Raw genomic sequence first — 12454 nt, forward strand, 5'->3', positions numbered from 1 at the left:
GATGACAACTACAAAGACAACAGAAGCCAGGAGGGTGACGAGGGTGGCTGGAGGGCTTCTTCAGGCAGGACTGAGAAAGAACGAACCGCTGCAGGCACCAGCCATGCGGAGGGAAGCTGGCAATAGGGAATGGCAGGTGCCAAGGCTGGTGGGGGGGAGCGATGCCAGCAAAGCAGGGAGCCACCGGTGAGAGGGCAGGACAGAGCCGATCCCCCGGGCAGGCAGCCAGGCAGGGGCAAGGGAGAACAGCACGTCTCATACGGTTCTCTTAGGCCCTTTGCTGTAAAGCATGAACTGAAACAGCCCCGTCTGTCTCTGCCTTAACCTTCAGTCCACGCCACCTGCTCCCGAACCCTTCCGGGCAAGGTCTCTTTCAGGGAATAGGGGAGATTCTGAAGTCACTGAGGAATAAAAACCAAGACAGCAGGGACAGCTACACAGTGGGGCGGCTGCCTCCAAGCCTCTCTTCCTCCAGACTTAGCCCTTCCTTAAAAAGAGTCCACGACAAGAGCCCAAGGCTGGTTAACCTGACGTAAGAAAGAAGCTGCGAGAACTCACCTTGGTCCCAGCTTCAGCAGGGCGGCTCCCTCAGGGACCTCGTGAGGAGAGGCAGGAGCGCTGATCTGGGCGTCCAGCAGAGTGGGCATCAGTCTTTGCCACTTGTGTGCTGGATGCCTGGGCGAGTCTCCCAAGCACCTTGCTCTGTAAAGACTGGTTACGTGTTCCTGGGGAAGATGAGTGGGCCTTGAACACCACGCCGGAAGGTGTCCATCTCAAGAGACGGGTGCTCGTTGTCCCATTTTTCCCTCCTAGGGGGCGGGTCAGGGGGACAGCTACCCCTTGATGAGGGCTTTCTGGGTGCCAGGCACACGCTAAAGATAAAAGTAGCCATAAAGACTTTAAAAAGGAGTTCCTGCTGTGCCTCAGCAGAAACGAACCCGGCCAATATCCACGAGGATGCAAGGTCCATCCCTGGTCTGGCTCAGAGGGTTAAAGATCCGGAGTTGCCAAGAGCTGTGGTGTGGGGTACAGATGCAGCTTGGATCTGGCATGGCTGTGGCCATGGCGTAGGCCAGCAGCTGCAGCTCTGATTCGACCCCTAGTCTGGGAACTTTTATCGGCCTCACCTGCAGCCCTAAAAGAAAAAAAAAAAAAAAAAAAAAAAAGTCTTAACAAAAAACAAGAATGAGCATCACATGGAACAGTTTTGCTACTGGGTAGGTCATCTGGCACAAAGTCCAGGTTCTAGGGGATTGTGAGTTTGCTGAAGGAGAAAGGAATTAGGTTTTGGGGGGTGGCGTGTTGGGCCGCACCCATGGCGTATGGAAGTTTCCAGGCCAGGGATGGAATCCAAGCCACAGCTGCTACCTATACCACAGCTGTGGCAATGCCAGATCATTCAGTCACAGCACCAGGCTGGAGATCGAACCCACGCCTCACCCGCTACCCGAGCCACTGCAGAGACGATGCTGGATCCTTAGCCACTGCAGCACAGCAGGAACTCCAGGAATTAGGGTTTTTAAAGCCAAAATACCAAGCGCTGCCTGCCCCGAGTGAGGAAAGCAAAGCCTCTGAGCTTCTTGTGAGGGGCCCATTTTAGGACGGTGGCATCTGCTGTACACAGAGCACACCAGGTCACAGTTAGTGGCGGAGTAGGTCTGTCCCAGTGTCGGCAGGCCAGGTGGTCAAGGCAGCGTAACACCCTGTACCCAGCTCTTCATCCATTGTCACTGAGATCCGTGATCATCCCTCGAAATACGGCTTCTTATCCCCATTTTATTTTTCTTTCTTTTCTTGTCTTCTTAGGGCTGCCCCTGTGGCACATGGAGGCTTCCAGGCTAGGGATCAAATCGGACCTACAGCTGCCGGCCTACACCACAGCCACAGCATTGCGAAATCTGAGCCATCTCTGCGACCTACACCACAGCTCATGGCAATGCCAGATCCCCAACCCGCTGAGCAAGGCCAGGGATCAGACCTGCATCCTCATGGATGCTAATCAGATTCGTTCCCGCTGAGCCATGACAGGAACTCTTCTTATCCCCCTTTTAAAATGGGAAACCAAGGCCCAGAGAGGTCAGGGACTCCTCGCCAAGGCCACAGGGTTAGAAGGCAGCTAAGCTGGGATTTGAACCTAGGTCTGCCTGGCTGCAAAGGACATAACTGTCACACCAAGCCACAGAAATGCCAGCTCTGTGGGAATAACAAGCAGACAAGTAGGCAGACTCCTCCAAAGTCTGAGGACGGGGGACAGGCAGGGAGGAACCAGCTCAGAATGCAGGGGCAGGGCTCCCTCCCAGGCCCCTGGAGCTGCTGAGAGGCTGGGCCAGGACGGCCAGGGAGAAATGTGCCATTTCTTCCAGGCTACACCCACCTCCCACCACCCCTCCCTCAGGATGCCAGGGGGTGGTTTTTCAACCCAGACTTTCCAACCTCACCCCTCCCTGGGCGGCCAGACGCCTGGGCCCCCCACAGCCCGCCACCAGCCCTGTCTCCCTCCTGGAGCGGCCGGAAGCCCGCAGTCGCTCTGCAGACACCCCCTGATGGAAACAGCTCATTATAGGGTGGGGGAAATGTGCTAGAACATTAGCTGAATAAATCAAGCGCTCCCAGAGCCCGCAGCCACTGCTGCTGCTGCCGCCGCCCAGCAAAGCAGGGCCACGGCGCCCACCCCCGCTGGGTCCGGGGGAGCAGAGAGGGGGCAGAATGCCGGCAGGGCCAGCTTGCACCCTCACCCTGAAGCTGCCTCCCCGTGGAGCACAGAAGCCTATGTGTGCTGACGGCTTGGGAACCCAGGCCGCAGGGGGGGTTGAATCCCAGTGCTGCCTGCCACTTGTTAGCCTGCAGCCCAGAGTCAGAAGGGCCTCCTGGAGCCTCTGCATCTTTATCTGGACAATGAAGCAATAACAGGCCCTACTGACGGAGGGCCTCTGACAGCCGGTGCCCCCCGCAACTCACTGCAACTACATGAGAGCCCGTGTCTTGCAGAATGGTGGGATTTAGAGCATGTAGGCAGGCTCTTTCCAGTGCTGCCAACCCTCTCCCCAAGGTCACTACCAACCCCTGGCACACCCACACACTCTACATGAGGGGAGACCTGCGAGGCAGCCAGGTCCTGCAGGGTGGTGGCACCTGCAGGGCAACAGACCTCCCCTCCTGCGTATCCAGCAGGCTGGCTTCCCCACCAACTCCACCCTCCTCAGACAAGGAGACCCCAACAAGGGTAAACGGGCTGCCAGGGACCAGGAGCCCCAGGTTTCCTGCACCCTGGCGCCCTTGTGTCCTTCCCAGCCACAACCAGGGAGCAGTGAAGGCCTGGCCCCAGCTGCCGTCCCTTCTAGCCGCGGCTCAGGTGTGAACCCACTGACAGCCTGAAGAGACTCCTCCCTCCCTGGGCAAGACTCAGCCTAGAGGATCCTAAGCAGGCACCCACTTACACCCCCTCCCCTCCCCACTGGTCTAGGTAGGGGTGGGGGGTTGCAACACCAGAGCTCCTTAGCCGGGAAAGCCACTGCGAGAGAGCTAATTCCTCCTGCTCTCTGGGGGGTGGAGAGAGGGCTAGAGAGGAAAAAAAAAATTCAATTACTAGACCATCTATTTGTCAACTCCTCCCTTCCCATTGACTTAATTTTCTCCAGCCAGACCCAGAGTCAGAGAGGCAGAAGGAGTGAGCCCACCAGCCCGGCAAGGGAGGAAGAAAAGAGAACTGGAACAGGGAGACAAGAGGAAGCCCCCAAATGGACCCAGGGGTGAGCCTATTAAATGCACACCAAGGCAGGATGCCTCATTTGGGCCAAGAAGGAATAAGCAGCACCAGAGATGAGGAACAGATATTTCTGTGTGTCTAGCCCTGCCCAGGGACTCAGAGCAGCATAACCTCCTCCAGGAAGCCTTCCCAGATCTCCCAGGCTGGGTTAGGAGCCTCCTCTGGGCTCCACCACCCCTATGGTTCCCCCAATATGGGCTGTTAACTTTCATTCATGTACCCAACAAACATCTGTGGAGCATAGTATGTGACTGGCTAACTGCTGGGAACAGAGCTGAAAACAAAAGCTATGGTCTACCAGGAAAGACTGATAATTAAATAAGTATAAACCCATGTGGATTATCTACTGCTGTGTAACAAATCGTATCAACCCTTCCTGGCTTAAAATAACAGTAATCGCCGTCTTCCCTCCCGTGATTTCTGTGGGCAAGGAAGTTGCAAAGGGTACAGCTGAGCCCTCCCGGCTCAGGGTCCCGCCGCCAGTGCTGGAGTGAGACAGCAGCTGGAGGCGGAACACCAGAGGGCAGAGCCGACAGTGAGTGGCCGGCACCCTCTCTTCATCAGGGCTCAGGACTTCTCCACGCCGCTCTCGGGGCTTCCTCACAGCTTGGCGGTTTTAGGGTAGTCATGGCAGCTGCCTTGCACCGCAGTGATTTCTCCAAGAGAACAAAGCAGACATGCTTGGCATTTTTATGACCTAGCCCTAGCCATAAAAACAGTGTCATTTTGAGTTCCCGTCGTGGCGCAGTGGAAACGAATCTGACTAGGAACCCTGAGGTTGTGGGTTGATCCCTGGCCTTGCTCAGTGGGTTGAGGATCTGGTGTTGCTGTGGCTGTGGTGTAGGCCAGTGGCTGTAGCTCCATTCGACCCCTAGCCTGGGAACCTCCACATGCCATGGGTGTGGCCCTAAAAAGACAGTCGGTCAAGGCAGACATCAAGGTCCATCTAGGTTCAAAGAAAGGACACACAGGCTCCCTCTCTTGATTTGATAGGAAGAGGGTCAAAGTCACATTATAAGGGAACGTATGGGATGGTGATATTATTGGGACCACTTTCTGAAAATCCAGTCTGCTACCAAACGCCCTTCAATTTAAATCAGATGGCCTCGCAGCCTCCATTCACCCTTGGAAGTTGATTCCTCCACAGGTCACATTTTGCACACTCCCCAGGGGCTGCCAGAGTTCCATGAACACCTGTGATTCCAACTCCCGCCTTGGCTGCGTTTGCTCACTTTTTGGACTCTCTCACCGGCCTGGGGGTGCTGACTTTTGTCATAAGCCATGAGACTTTGAAAGAAACCCAACTCCTGGCCCCATTTTCCACCAAACACCCATCTAAGGCAAACGAGGACGTGGGGGGCTTTGCAAAGGGTGTAAGGAGACTGAGGAGCAGCTCCAGGGACTGGAAACTGAATGTGAAGACTTCTCTGCTCGTAACTGAGAGTTACGCTTCTCACTCTACCTACCTCACCTTATCTCGCATCTCCTCTCACCTCTTTCGCCCTCCTCTCTCTTCCTCACCCCTTCCTCACCACTCTGCTTCCCTCCCAGATTTTCACCAGGTATGGGAGTTCCCACTGTGGCTCAGCAGTAAGGAACCTGACTAGTATCCACGAGGACACAGATTTGATCCCTGGCCCCGCTCAGTGGTGTAAGGACCCCACATTGCTGTGAGCTGTGGTGTAGGTCGCAGATGCAGCTCGGATCTCGCATTGCTGTGGCTGTGGTGTAGACCAGAGGCTACAGCTCCATTCGACCCTAGCCTATGAACTTCCATATGCCGCTGGTGCAACCCTAAAAAGCAAAAAAATAATAATGATAAAAAAATAAATATTTTTTTGTCTTGTTGCCTTTTCTAGGCAACGGCATATGGAGATTCCCGGACTAGGGGTCTAATCGGAGCAGTAGCCACCAGCCTACGCCACAGCCACAGCAATGAGAGCTCCTAGCCACGTCTGTTACCTACACCACAGCTCACAGCAACACTGGATCCTTAACCTACTGAGCAAGGCCAGGATCGAACCCACAACCTCATGGTTCCTAGTCGGATTTGTTAACGACTGCGCCATGATGGGAACTCCAAAAATAAATAATTTTTATTTTCCACCAGCATCAGGTTAAGATACAGCAGTTCTTTGGCAAGAACACCTCTGCAGGATCCCCCTAGATAACACTTCGAACCCCCCTTATTCGGAGGATTAAACAGGGAACATTCAAGTTCAGAGCCACCTTCCCTGGAGGTAGGTATGGATCCTTGATCAGCGAGAGAGTTTTCCTCCATTACCCAAGCCAGGTCCATCAAAGTGGGCAGGGGCTCTGTTGGGGAAGACTTTATAAGTACCATCTCATTTAATCTCTGGAATAGCTCTATTCTGTCTAGTCAGCCTCCCTTACTGCACCACGAGTCCTTGGAAGCAAGAACAGGCTGAGTCGTTTGGGTCCTTGGAGCTCACACAGGGTAAGTATCCAGGAAAGACTTTTGAAATGACAGCAATTCAACAGCAGACACCAGGGAGCGAGGGCAATGGTTTGCCAGAGCTCATGCCCTTCAAGACAACCTGACCCCCCCTCCCGTGAGGCAGATGCTGTAGGCTGTCCTCATTGCTGATTGTGGAAATCCAGAAGAAAAATGTGCAAAGGGCACAAGCAATTCTCAGGAGAAGCCCAGGTGGCCAACAAGTACATGAAGAGCTGCTTATACTCACTCATAATCCAAGAAACACAAATTAAAGCACTGGCATCTTACATTCATCATACTGGCAAAAATTAGAACAAGGAGGAATACGAAGGTAGCAGCTCTCACCTACTGCTGGTGGATGCGCGGCAGTTCAGCCATCCTAGAAAGCAGCCTAACAACAATTAGTAAAGGTAAGTAGATATGTGTCCTATAAGGTAGCGACAGCACCCCTGGGGTGCCCCGATATGCCAGGGAAATTCCCACATAGGTCCACAAGGGGACACGTCCGTGATATACACAAGGGTGTATGTCAAGGAATTATTTGTAGGAGGAAGAAATTCGAAGCAACACAGGGGTCCATCGCTGGGGGAATGGATGAGCAAAATGGGATGGGTGTCACTCAGAAACCTATAGTGTCACAGGAAGCCACAAAGAGGGCTTCAAACATGCAGTGTTGGGGGAGGGGATGAAAGATACAGAATGAGACCCCTAGCGCTCAAGACAACTCTCCATGTTTCACAAAGATATATGCATACTTAGGGTCACATGTGGAATTCGCCAGAGTGGTGCTCACGGCAAGAAGAGACTGGGAGGGGGCGTGGAGGAGGGGGGGTGCCAGAAGGGGAAAACCCAACACACGTTGTGTATTACTGTGAGCCAGGCACAGTATTCAGGGCTGTGTATTTCATCTTTGGAATAGTCTATGAGGTAGGTACTGCTGATAGAACTATTTTCTTCAGGTGAGAAAATCGAGGCTTAGAGAGGTCGTTACATGGTCCAAGGTCACACCACTACGGATGTGAGCGGAAGGGCCAGGTTGGACCCCAAGCCTTGGCTATGCTGTTCACGTCCTCCCTGTCCTGCCTGCCTTCACCCGTCCCAGCTCTGCAAAACGCTGGGGCTGTGACTTTGGGGTGTGCACTAGGCTGCTGGCATTCAAACCTCAGCCTCCTCTTCAGCTCTGCCTTTCTTCTGCCCCCCAGCTTGGCCCCTGCAAACCCAGCCTCACATGAGCCAGCAGCTACCAGCCTCGCTCCCCTCCCCCAAGGAGGATGCCCCCAAGAGAAGCTCAGGTCAGCACTCTCTAGCTGATGCTCCCACCACTGTACACCAAGTCTGGCTCTAGCTGGGTGTTTGAAGCCCTCTACAGCTGGACTCAGCTCATCCGGGAGCCTCGACCCCCGTTATTCCCCTACATGCTGCCAATGCTGGCACCACATCAGACCAAGCTCCGGGCCTTGACATGCCATGGCCTTTCATACCCATCGCCTTTCAGCCCTTTCTGCCAGTGGGACCCCCACATCCCATAGGAACCACCTTCTCCTGGGAAGCTAAATAGGGTCTCCCAGTGCTTTGGTGGATAAGTGATGTCAGACCAACAAGGACTTAGAGATGGACCACTGGCCCTCCCTGCCTCCCACCAACTGTATCTTCCCTTTTTTCTTTTGTAATAACAACAAAAAAACATTTCTCAGAATATTTCAGACATAAGAAGTACATGCTCTGGTAGTTTTCTTGTCTGTTTTTTAATTTTTAAAAAATTAATGTTGGGAGTTCCCTGGTGGCCAGTGGGTTAAGGACCTGGTATTGACACTGCTGTGGCTCAGGTCACTGCTGTGGCACAGGTCCGATCCTGGTGTGGGAACTTCTGCAGGCCATGGGTGCAGCCAAAAAAATCTGATGTATAATTTACATATAAGATCTTAACTTCAAAAAATTCAATGAGTTTTGATAATTACCTTCATCGCTTTGATAGCCATTTCCCCTCCCCGAGTCACAGTTTCCCATCTACAAAGCGGGGTGATGTCAAACGTATATGGTCGTTGTAAGAGGGAAAAGCGACATGACGAGAGGCCAGCACAGTGCCTGGCCTACAGCAGGCAGTCAGCAAATGTCTGTTCCCATTATTCTTCACAAGCGGCTTGTACCCAGTCTTCAACCACCAAAACTTAAATGAGTATCTACTCTGGGCCCCAGGTATGACCTGGAGAGCCCAGGGTAACTCAGAAATGGAGGCTGCAGCCTCCTAGGGACTATGAAACTACACTGAGATGGGTGCTGTGACAAAAGAAAGCACAAGGGACAATGAAAGGAAGAACCCAGGTGAGTTTGGGGATCCCAGAGCGATTCCTAGGGGGCGTAACGCCTGAGCAGCATCTTGAAAAAGCTGATGGGTGAACCAAGAATGGGTGAGAGACTTGCATGCAGGGGGATAGGATTCCAGGCGAGCAAACAGTGCGGACACTGGATCTGGTGGTTGGAGGGAACACGGTCTACTGGGGGGAGTGCAGATAACTCAGTGGGCTGGAGGAACAGGAGTATGAAGGGTTTGGCTGAGATGAGCTGCAGAGGTCAGCGGAACGGACCACAGGGACCCTGAATGCCACGCCAAGGAGAGAGAGGGCTTGGAGCCAGTGAAGAGGTTTGGAGCAGGGATTCACAGGGCCACTAGATGTATATTTCAGAAAGTGCTTGGAGTTCCCGTTGTGGTGCAGCACAAACGAATCTGACTAGGAACCATGAGGTTGTGGGTTCGATCCCTGGCCTCGCTCATTGGGTTAAGGATCTGGCGTTGCCATGAGCCGCGGTGTATGTTGCAGACGCGGCTCGGATCCCGTGTTGCTATGGCTATGGTGGAGGCCGGTAGCTACAGCTCTGATTAGCCTCTCGCCTGGAAACCTCCACATGCCTTGGGTCGGCCCTAAAAAGACAAAAGACAACAACGACAACAACAAAAAAGCAAGCACTCACTCTGCCTCCTGCATTCTGCCTTGACCCAGTTTCTTCTTTAGCCACCTCAGTCTGCACGCTGCTTGAAGGCAAGGACCCTATCTGATTTTTCTTTTGATCCTCTCTAGAATGAAACAGGGAATAAGAAGGTGAGATTAGGTAAATAAAAATAGTTATTTCTGGGGAGTTCCCATCAGGGCTCAGTGGAAACAAATCTGACTACCATTCACGAAGATGCAGGTTCAATCCCTGGCCTCGCTCAGTGGGTTAAGGATCCGGCGTTGCCCTGAGCTGTGGCGTAGGCCGGCAGCTGTGGCTCCGATTCGACCCCTAGCCTGGGAACCTCTGTATGCTGCAGGTGCAGCCCTACAAAGACAAATAATAATAATAATAGTCATTTCTGTGTTCCCAGGGCCTGGATGCAAGAGGGCGGGGGTTCCCAACATGCAGTCCAGCCCAGGGCTCAGAAACCTCCCGGGGCTCCCCAGGGACTGCCCGTGGAAATCACAGCCCCGAGACCAGCACACAGGGCCCACCTTGACGGGGCTTCCTCTCCAGCCACATCTCCCCCTCTGCCCGCTCCCCTTACACTCCAGTTCTACCACCTTCGGTTTCATTTAGGGTCATGCTCTCCCACAACCGCTGCCTGCCCACGCTGTCACGTCATCCCTGTCCCTTGACTGTCTCCCCCGCAACCTCTGTGTATCTGGCCAATTCCTATTTCTTCTCCCTTGGGACTCAGCACAAGCATCACCCACTTCAGGGAGCCTTCTCTAGAAGTTCCCCTGTGGCGCAGCGGGTTAAGGATCCAGCACTGGCGCAGCTGTGGCACAGTCCCCAACTGCGGTTCGGGTTTGATCCCCCACCGAGGAATTTCCATACGCCTCAGGTGCGGCCCAAAAAAGGGATGGGGGAGCCTTCCCTGATTTCCCCCCAGGCTGGGCGAGGGTTCTCTTAAGACCCCATTCCACCAGCAATCCTGACATGACCACGTTTCTGGGTGCTCTCTGCAGGGAAGGGTGGTCTTGCTCACCTCGGTGTTCCCACGGCCTGGCAGGACCTGACAGTGACAGCCTGGGCGAGCCCAGGAGCAGGGCAGGCTCTGGAAGTCACACGGACACAAAAGATGTGTCAGAGAGGCTCAAAATGAGACCAGCAAGATGGGAAGGGCCAGACCACACCGGGTCTCACCCGGCTGGGGCTGATCCCCAGAGCGATGGAAAGCAGGGTATGGACTGAAGCTGCGGAGGATGCGCTTTGAGGTTCAGAGGGCTTGGTGTGGAGCTCCTGCTGTGGCTCAGCGGTAATGAACCCAACTTGTATTGATGAGGACGCAGGTTCGATCCCAGGCCTCGCTCAGTGGGTTAAGGATCCAGTGTTGCCTTGAGCTACAGTGTAGGTTGCAACATGGCTTCGATCCCACATTGCTGTGGCTGTGGTGTAGGCCGGCAGCTACAGCCCCGATTTGACCCCTAGCCTGGGAACTTCCACATGCTGCAGGTGCAGCCTTACAAAGCAAAAAAAATTTTAAAAAGGTTTGATGCAGGAGACAGTGTGAGGAAGGCTCAGAGGGGTCAGTTTAGAGTCCCCTGTAGACCAGCGGGCCTGCAGATTGGGGTGGTGGTGAGGGACAGGGAGAAGGCAACCACTGGAGAGATATCTAAGGGGAGAAAAGATGAGACTGGGTGCCCGATTGTTCGTGGGCGGTAAGGGAGAGGGAGGAGTCAAAATGACTCCCTGTGCAGCGCCCCTCATCTCTAGGGAGAGAGGAAGGAGGCTGGCAGCCAGACTCGAATAACCCCCAGGGACCCTGCCCCCCACTGCGCTGAGCTGAGCCTCTGACAGAGCCCCCCTCCACATGCCCCGTTCTCCCAAGGGGTTGACTGGACGCTCTGCTGGCTCCGTGCCCACTGCTCCCTCCCTCCCGCAGTCTGCTCTGCGCCTGCCAGAGGGGAGGGGAGGCGAGGGGAGGGGAGCAGCGGCTGCAGAAGCTCTGTGGGGAGGGAGGAAGGGTGGGCTGAGGAAGCCAGCCCGGCGAACCCCCAACCTAGGAGCAAGCCCAAAGACCTGAGAGGGCCAGAAGAGAGGATGTGACAGACAAAAGAAGAGAAGGAGCAGTCCAGCGTCACCAAACACTGGAGAAGAAAGACACCTGCCGGATCCTCTTGCCCACACCCCATTTTAGAGACTGCGAAACTGAGGTCCAGAGATGGCAACAGTTAAGGAGCCTAGAACTCAGGTGGCAGCAGCCGCATACTCTTCTGCAGGGACCCCCTCACCTGGAGCAGTCCCTTCGACCCTGGTCTGACCAGAATGGATACACAGCACGACAGCCACCACCGTCTGCCCCCCAAGTAGAAGAGGGCAGGTGAGCTGATGGTTCAGGTCCCCCGAAGTCCCCACAGTTGAGAGAGCTGGATTGAAAGACAAAGTCTTGAGGTCGCCCTCGGCTGCAGAACTGAGCAAGGCCAGCCCGCACTGATCTCTCACCTGTAAAATGCTGTATACTGAGCACTGAGGGATGAAGGAAGACTTTGTGACTCCAAAGAAGGCATAAACCCATCTCTCTGAGCAAACTGCTCCCCTCTCCAGGACTCAGTTTCCCCAACTGCACAAAAGGGGACTAGACCCATTGATCTTCAAGGTGCAGTCCATCACTGGACCCCCACAGCATGCTAAAGTTTTAAATTCTAGAGAAAGCATCCAAACCTCAGCACTGCATCCTCCTGGCCCCCAGAACTGGCGCTTGGAAGGCCTCCTCAGGCCTGTCACCAGGGGATCACTGCCACCCCTGCCCAGGTACCACTGGCTCCGTCCTCCAGGCCCCTCGTCTCCCAGGCTGCAAGGCGCCGGCGATGGCCCCTAGGGGGCAGTGTTGCCCCGAACTTGGGCTGCCGCAGCTGCTACCCCCGCCCCAACCGGCGCCACGAGAATACTTGAGTTCTGGGAATGTTTGACACCCCCCGGCACACAAACCGCCCCCCGCTGCCAGCCCCAGCCCCAGGGGCTCCCGCGCCGCTCGCAGCCCGCCCGGTGCGGACTTGCTGCTGGCTCCCCCACCTCTCTCAGCAGAACACACTTCGCAAGGACAGGGCTTTTATTTTTGTTTTTTCCGCAGGAGTGGGGGGCAGGTATGGTCTCAGGCTGCTCGCGCCGCCGACTAGGAAGTCTCTGTGCTCAGAGAGCCGAGGCAGAAATTGGAGGGGCGAGGGGGCTTGTTTTTCCAACAACCTGTCAGCTGCTTCCCCCGTCACCCCCGTATCCTTTTGATAAGGGGTTGG

General features: G+C 54.8%; 1 protein-coding gene across 1 annotated transcript in view; it reads right to left on the reverse strand.

Moving 5' to 3' along the window:
- Nucleotides 1–921, reverse strand: part of ACOT11 (acyl-CoA thioesterase 11) — an 82364-nt gene extending 81443 nt beyond the window's left edge. Inside the window, exon 1 of the mRNA XM_021096589.1 lies at nucleotides 559–921. The gene's annotated coding sequence lies outside the window, so the exon portion shown is untranslated. The remainder of the gene's footprint in view (nucleotides 1–558) is intronic.

Source organism: Sus scrofa, chromosome 6 (genome assembly GCF_000003025.6).
Source record: "Sus scrofa isolate TJ Tabasco breed Duroc chromosome 6, Sscrofa11.1, whole genome shotgun sequence".
Taxonomy (NCBI): Eukaryota; Metazoa; Chordata; class Mammalia; order Artiodactyla; family Suidae; genus Sus; species Sus scrofa.